The sequence below is a fragment of the Dermacentor andersoni genome, chromosome 9, assembly GCF_023375885.2.
Source record: "Dermacentor andersoni chromosome 9, qqDerAnde1_hic_scaffold, whole genome shotgun sequence".
NCBI lineage: Eukaryota > Metazoa > Arthropoda > Arachnida > Ixodida > Ixodidae > Dermacentor > Dermacentor andersoni.
In genome coordinates, this window is record NC_092822.1 from 98,483,022 (window position 1) to 98,489,897 (window position 6,876).

A 6,876-nucleotide genomic window follows, 5' to 3' on the forward strand; every position below is an offset into this window, starting at 1 on the left:
AACATGAACAGATCTCACTCGTGGCCCCAAACACTTGCTGCCACAATGCTGGCGTGATGGAGAGTGCGAACAGAGGGGAGCGAACACTTCTGCAGCCTCTTGCTTCAATGTGTCTCAGAAACTTGAGGTTAAATGACCTCCAGCACTAAATGTGCAAAAGACAGGCATGTGCAGACACCAGCCTTCTCGGCTCGGCTCAGCTTTGCCTCCACTGGAGATTACCTCCAAGATAGAGCGCAGGCAATATCTGCACTCAGTTACATGGACAGTCATGTGCAGCCACAGCCGAGCTAGCAGACGATACACGAGCTCACCTGCCTTCCTAGTGTGAGCTTGATCATGGCACCACGCACTCAGTTCTGTTATTGGCAATATTTCAAAAGCTTTTCTTGAAATAACACGGCACTGGAGGCACCATGTGATTCTTCGAACTTATCATTTCAAAAACATGATGCTGTGGTGCTAACTATGGATACAGAATAATTCAAGACCACTACTGTACACCGAAGGCAAGCGATATGCTTTAGGCAACATGATCCGAAGATACCTCACAGAGTATGTGAGGCATGGGCATTTCCGAAATATCGTGGAGACTTGCATTTATCTGCGACACCAAATTGACAGGTATTCCCACTGGAGTTGCTGACACTTAGGCATCTACGATCAGTTTTGGCGTTTTTATGCGAAGCATATTACTAGAGCTCAACCCAGCTCCTCAGGCGCGGCGGTGTCGCCTTCAATGACCTTTAGTGACCCCATGCCATACCACGTGACACCGTGACGTCACGACAGAGGAGAAATGGGGCTCCAACTCGCGCCGTCGCGGCGGTATATAAGCAGCTGCGCTTGTTTCTAGGTGGCTTTGGCTCAACTCTTGCAAGATGGGCTGGGTGGGAATCGAACCAGGGTCTCCGGAGTGTGAGACCGAGACGCTACCACTGAGCCACGAGTACGATGCTTCAAAGCGGTACAAAAGCGCCTCTAGTGAATGCGGTGTTGCCTTAGAAACGAGCTGTTTCTAAGGCTCAGGCGTGCGTCGCTTGCTCAGGCGCACATTTCGTTGCCGCGCCGAACGCTGCGTTGCTCGACGCTCATTTTGTCCAATGCGGGGTGCGTAGTCACTGCGCCGTAGCCCATTGTCTTACACCCCTTGGCGGGTCGACGGGAACGCTGTCGCGTTCCACTCTTGAAGGCGAAGCAGAGTAACGCATGAGTTGTTTCTTCGTCTAGCCGAACCAAATATAGCCAAGCAACAGCAGTTCACCAGGCTAAACAGTGGTTCAACAACTAAAATAAAGGCTAGTATGCTTCGCATCCTGGGCTTAACCTTAGCTAAGCCACAGCCATTTTTTTTTCTATGTCAGATATTTTTTAAAAAACTTTTTAAGATTCTTGAAAATATTACTGAACTAGAAAGGGTTAAGGGTAAGTTGCACAGGAGACATTTCGCACAAATTGCTATGCTTGCTTTACAAGGACAAATAAATGCCCCAACTATAAAAAATGTCACTAGCAAGTATTTTCCCATGTGGCTTCCAGGGAAACCGTTATTGCCAAATAAACGCCCAAACTGGACAATTTTCCTAGCTTTGAGATCCCATAATGGTGGAGTGCCTGGCATGCAGATTGTTTGTACACCCTCAAGCAATTTGAAAATCAACAATGACATTAGTTCCAAGACATCCTAATAGCTAAACACTTCAGCCCTGCTTACTGAGAACTGAACTGAAGAACTGAACGAGACTAAACACTAGACAGAAAGGATACCAGTTCCATGCAAGCATGCCAGATTCAAAGCGATACATGAGTAACACTCGCTTTACTTTTTTCTTACTGCCAAAACTGGGGCCAATTTTCTATTTCAGTTGTTTATTTATTTGTTTAATTTTCGTTTTATTAATGCATTTCAAGTTGTAATAGTTGCCACATTTTGCTGCGATGCTAGCTGATATTGTGATGTGCTAGTGCCAGTTTGTTTTGAAACAAAAAAGCAGTTTGTCTTGGGCTGAACTGCCAACATGTTCAGTTGTCATTCACCGTTCGACAGCCTAGTGCTTTTCTATAAGCAATCCAGGCTTTTACGGTCACCACTAGGCCGTCCACACATAGTCCCATTTAACGTGATACACAAAATTTTAGCTGCAATTGTTGGGTATTCTGAACAGACGTACAGCAAAAGTGATTGCCAAGAGAGTTATTAAGAAATGTAATGAGAAATTACATAGATGCACCTCGGGAAGCATGAATGAATAAGACTATTTGCAATTTTTACTAAAACTATAAGGTTTAAAAATCTTTGTTTCAGACTTCAAAGAAGTTAGACTATGCCAAGAATAAGGACAAAGGTTCAGCAGTTGAGTCAATGATTGCGATAAGCAGCTCGACTGCAATGTATTCCTGTACATAACCTAGCAACACCAGTCATATAATCAAACAAACGTTTTCATATGCAATGCTCAAGACTGGTCTTTACTTAACATCACTCTGAACTGCAGTTCAGGCTATCGGCGACACGGTGAAATTTGTGGTCTATTCTTTCTGTCAGAGAATTTGGCTGCGACGTTTAGCCAAGTGGTTGAAAACAGCTGTTGATCAAATTGATAGGTTTCTCATGTTCTGGTATGGAAAGAGCTCAAAGCATAGTTTGTGTTCCCTCTCCCACATCTAATTAACCCACCAGTAGGTGTCCGGTGGCAGTTCTGGTCTGCCTCAGACCTCAGCTGCTAAGACCATCTGCAGTCCTACCACTGACAGCCTTGTAATATGGTTAAATGTTCAATTTTCTCATCACTTTCCGGCTTCTTCTTATCACCTACAACTTTCCATATTTCGCTGGCACATCCTCAAAATATATACTTCCAGAATTGTGTGAAGCCTTATAGGAGTGAACATTTTCGTGCAATGGCATGCTTAGTATAAATCAAAAGAGAATCAAACAGAGCCTAAATCAGAGGCCCCGAATTTGCTTTTGTATAGTAATTATCAGTTATGCAATGAAAGTTACCTAGTGTATACCTCACTCGAATAGACAAATCCATTCTGTGTTTATTTCTTCTTTTTTTTTTTCAAACATCTAATTTAACCAGGTCCACATTGGTGCTTAGTTAGGACAGCCCTAAAGTGACAAACATTACGTGAATATCATGCCTGGGCTGTTCTACTAAAATTAAGCACCTCAGTGTCCATGTTCTAGCATTACCAGCATCCCATCAGCATCTTATTAGCGTTGCTTTGACATCAACAGGCCCGCAGGAGATCACACCTGGTGATAATCTAGAGCTCAACCCATCATCGCTGGCCCCGTTGACTCTTCCAGAGGACCTGAAAAGTTGCCATCGAGACCTCTGCACCCAACGCCACTGCAAGGACGAATGTGTGAAGTATCCCTTACACAGTATTGCTGTTTTGATGCGAAAGCATCAAATGAAGCAAAAACACCGGCGTTTGTACTATGTAGCAGCGAAACGGCCCATTGGCTGCGACACCATGTCACAAGCATACACCGACGGAGTTCCTATTAAGCAGAGCAGGCGAAAGCAAATAGAGGAGAAAGGGAGCAGAGCAGGCAAAATGGCACCTCTGCTGCCACACTGGCATGGCAAGTGTTGCTTGAAGGGAGAGGCCATCAACACAATGCCACATCACCCTCACTCTTGGAAACCTGTGCTTTCCATGCATTCCTTGTCCGCACAAGCTCTTGTCTCTGTCCTAACTGCACCTCAGTAAGGCCAAATCAAAATGAGGCTAAATCAATGTGTTCGATTGTCTGCGAGGAGTTCATAACTAGAAGGACCACTTGTTCAATTCGGCATTAATGCTTTCGCATTCACAACTCATAAAAAGTGCTTCGGTGTCCTTGTATGTCCCCGAAATAACAGTTTGCTGCAATACCATGTGCCTTCTGTAGTGCCGTACCTCACAGTTATGCATGTATTTTCTTAACAGCCTTCAGCACTGCACTCGTACCAAGAAGTAACAAGGTTCTGAATTAAGCTAGCAGTGAAGGACTAAATTAATTTTAAGTAAATAAGAAAAAAGTTAGTGACATTTCCCTTCGTGAACGTGGGTGACACACAAGCATATATGAACACCGTTAGTGTGCAACGCGAGCACCACGGCGTCGAAGCACAAACAGAAAGGGCACAAACGCTACATTGATCTTGGCATGTGATGCCTGTAGTGCACAGGGATAGTGCAGATTATTGCAATAGCAATTATACGGTGTGGGGATTTGGGGAATTCTACGTGCCATTGCACGGACGCATTCACATGTTCCGCCATCCCTGCGCCTCACTCTCTCCTCCCTCCGAACCAATAGTCAGCGGTAGCGCTCTGTCCTGTCCCAACTTTTTTTCCGTTAGTCATTTTAGCGCTACTAACTATGTCTCAGCAAATGGCGCTTCACTTGTGGTGGTTCACCGTGAGGACAGATCTAAGACGTCATGAGGTGGCCCCTGGCGGCTACTCTTGTGGCGCTAGAGTCTCTTCTTGATTGGGGCGGTGCCGGGTACGTACATGCTTCCTCTCATCCGCCCACACCTTTGTGACCAGGCCTTGAGCTCACGCACGGTGCCTCTGCCTGTGCGGGGAGCACGTACCTTGTGTTGATCCTATCCGGACGCTAAGCTGAAAAACGGGTGCCTAGTGCTCGCGCGAGGTCGTACCACGTCAAGCCGCACTTATCGGAGGCCCAAGCCGAAGGGGACTGCCTGAGCTCTTGCGAGTTGGCCCATGGGTTATCACGAGAGCAAGTAGCATAGCCGGCGGGACTTTCCCTAGCGGCGTGTCCCAGCTTGAGCCTATGCTCTTGCAGTGACATGCTACAGGCACTACACTGTATTTTCCGCTCTTGGTGTGGGTTCTCTTTGGTTCCCCTGCACCCCGGGACCAGGCGTTTGTGCAGTGTTAGGTGCGGCCGGATACAATAAAAGGTATCGGTTAACTCAGGGCAATACTGTGTTCTTGCATGCGTCGCTCGGTAGCCCCTTGCGGCCTGAGCTCGCGTGCAGCGGCACTAGAGGCGACGGCTAATACGGCCCTGTGGCTTGCTAAGCTCAAACCCGCGGTGGTCGGTTCTCCTGTGAGACCCTAGAGCCCACAACGAACACTCCAGGCAGATTTTTGCTGCCAGCGTCGCTGTGATGTTCTATATAAGGTCCAAGGGGGATAACACTGTCGCCGCATGTTGTATGTGCGAGTGAAAGTGTGCAAGGGAAGCCAACAATCGCGGCATCTCGAAAGCGATCTGCGTTGAAGGCAGAGTGCAGGCGCTTCGAGGGCTAATACCTTTGTGCGTGCTGCGTTCTGGCCGCTCAGTTTGCGCTGAAGGGATAGACGGCGCGAAAGACACTTCGCTCGATGCTGCTGCCGCGCTTCCTCACGCCAGCGTTTTGATAGAGTGGGTTCGCGCTCATCGAGTGTGATGTGCGTATGTTCGCCTGTGTGCGATAAGATAGCACCATGCTTTTCGTTAGTAAGCGAATGTTGGCAAGCTTATACGGCCGATAAAACTACTATCCTTACTTTGTATAGTGGTCTATTACTTTGCTATCGAAATCGATGCTTCGCCTTTCAGGCGACACAGCGACTTTCCTTTTTCTACACATCCAAAGAAGAAACGCCGCGAACGTGCACAAGCGAGTGCCACGGCGTCGAAGCACAAAGGGAAAGGGCGCGAATGCTGTCGCTACATGGATCTAGACGGTGCAAGGCCTGATGTGCCACAGCGAAAGCGCATGCTGCTTACACATGCACAGCGAACCCCGCGGCATCAAAACACAAACGGGAAGGACGCGAATGGCCATTCTGCGGCGCTCGCTTCCCTCGCGACTGTCGCCGATTTCACAGACGCGGTATATACCCTTGCGCGTAATAAAACACATTTTGAAAAGCAGTACGTGTTGACTCTTGTTCTGAAAACCAAGCTCAAGCCGCTACACTGAAGCGCGAGCACTTAACCAGTAAAATTGTTGAAAAATCTGCTGATCACTTTTCATATCAGTAGCTGTGACAACGCTGCAAAGAAATTGAACCTCGGCTCACTTCTGCTGTCGCGACAAAAACACAAGCACGCAGGGAGCTGGCCGGTGATGGAGACTGGGCACAAACAACGCACAGCAGCCTTCAGGGAACTCAGTCGAGGTAGACTGCTCGCGTTTGGTGGCGCGCTCGAAGAGTAAATTATTTTTTTTAATGTGTTGAGCTGTGTTATAATGACAGTTTACCTGACACATGCAGAATATCCACATAGCAGAAACTGCGTCTTGGTCCTAGAAGGGTCGTTCAGGTGCACTTCGTGTAAGCGCTGGAGACGCCTGCGGAGTTGATGAAATTACAAACCTCCACGTCGTAGGAAGAAGCGGACATTATCCTCGAATACATGCACTCCGACCCGGGTGTACTCCATGCTGGGTGCACAACGCAAACACGAGTGTGACGCTCAGCAAGCACCGTGTCACCGCATCACTTCACCAACGAACCAAGCACACGCAAACACAACCAGATACGTGCCGCCATCGAGCAAGCCACCCGCCTATGTCACTAAGGCACAGCCACAACCGTGACTTTCTTGTAATAGCGCTAACGACCTAATAAAAACAGTCTTTTATAGTATGTTTTCTCGTCAGTAAGATATGCAATGTAAAAATAAAAATTAATATGCATTATAAATATATTTATATGTTGGCATTGTTAGGCGAAGTTTTTCGCACGCGCGCTAAAGAAATTAACGAAACGAAGACATTAATCTAGATATTAGAATCTGTGCAGTTGCTTTTACTATTTTTATTTATTGATTGATTTTAATTTTTCTGTACTGGTAGCCATGAAGTACTTACAAACAAAACTATTGATGGTTTCTACATGCCTCACACTTTG

At 46.9% G+C, this 6,876-nt stretch overlaps 1 long non-coding RNA gene across 1 annotated transcript in view; it reads right to left on the reverse strand.

Annotated features, from left to right (window-relative positions):
• The window catches only part of LOC126528431 (uncharacterized), a 28,058-nt gene extending 21,506 nt beyond the window's left edge, over positions 1–6,552 (reverse strand). Inside the window, exon 1 of the long non-coding RNA XR_007599021.3 lies at positions 6,225–6,552. This is a non-coding gene — a long non-coding RNA (uncharacterized lncRNA). The remainder of the gene's footprint in view (positions 1–6,224) is intronic.
• Between the last annotated feature and the right edge of the window lie 324 nt (positions 6,553–6,876).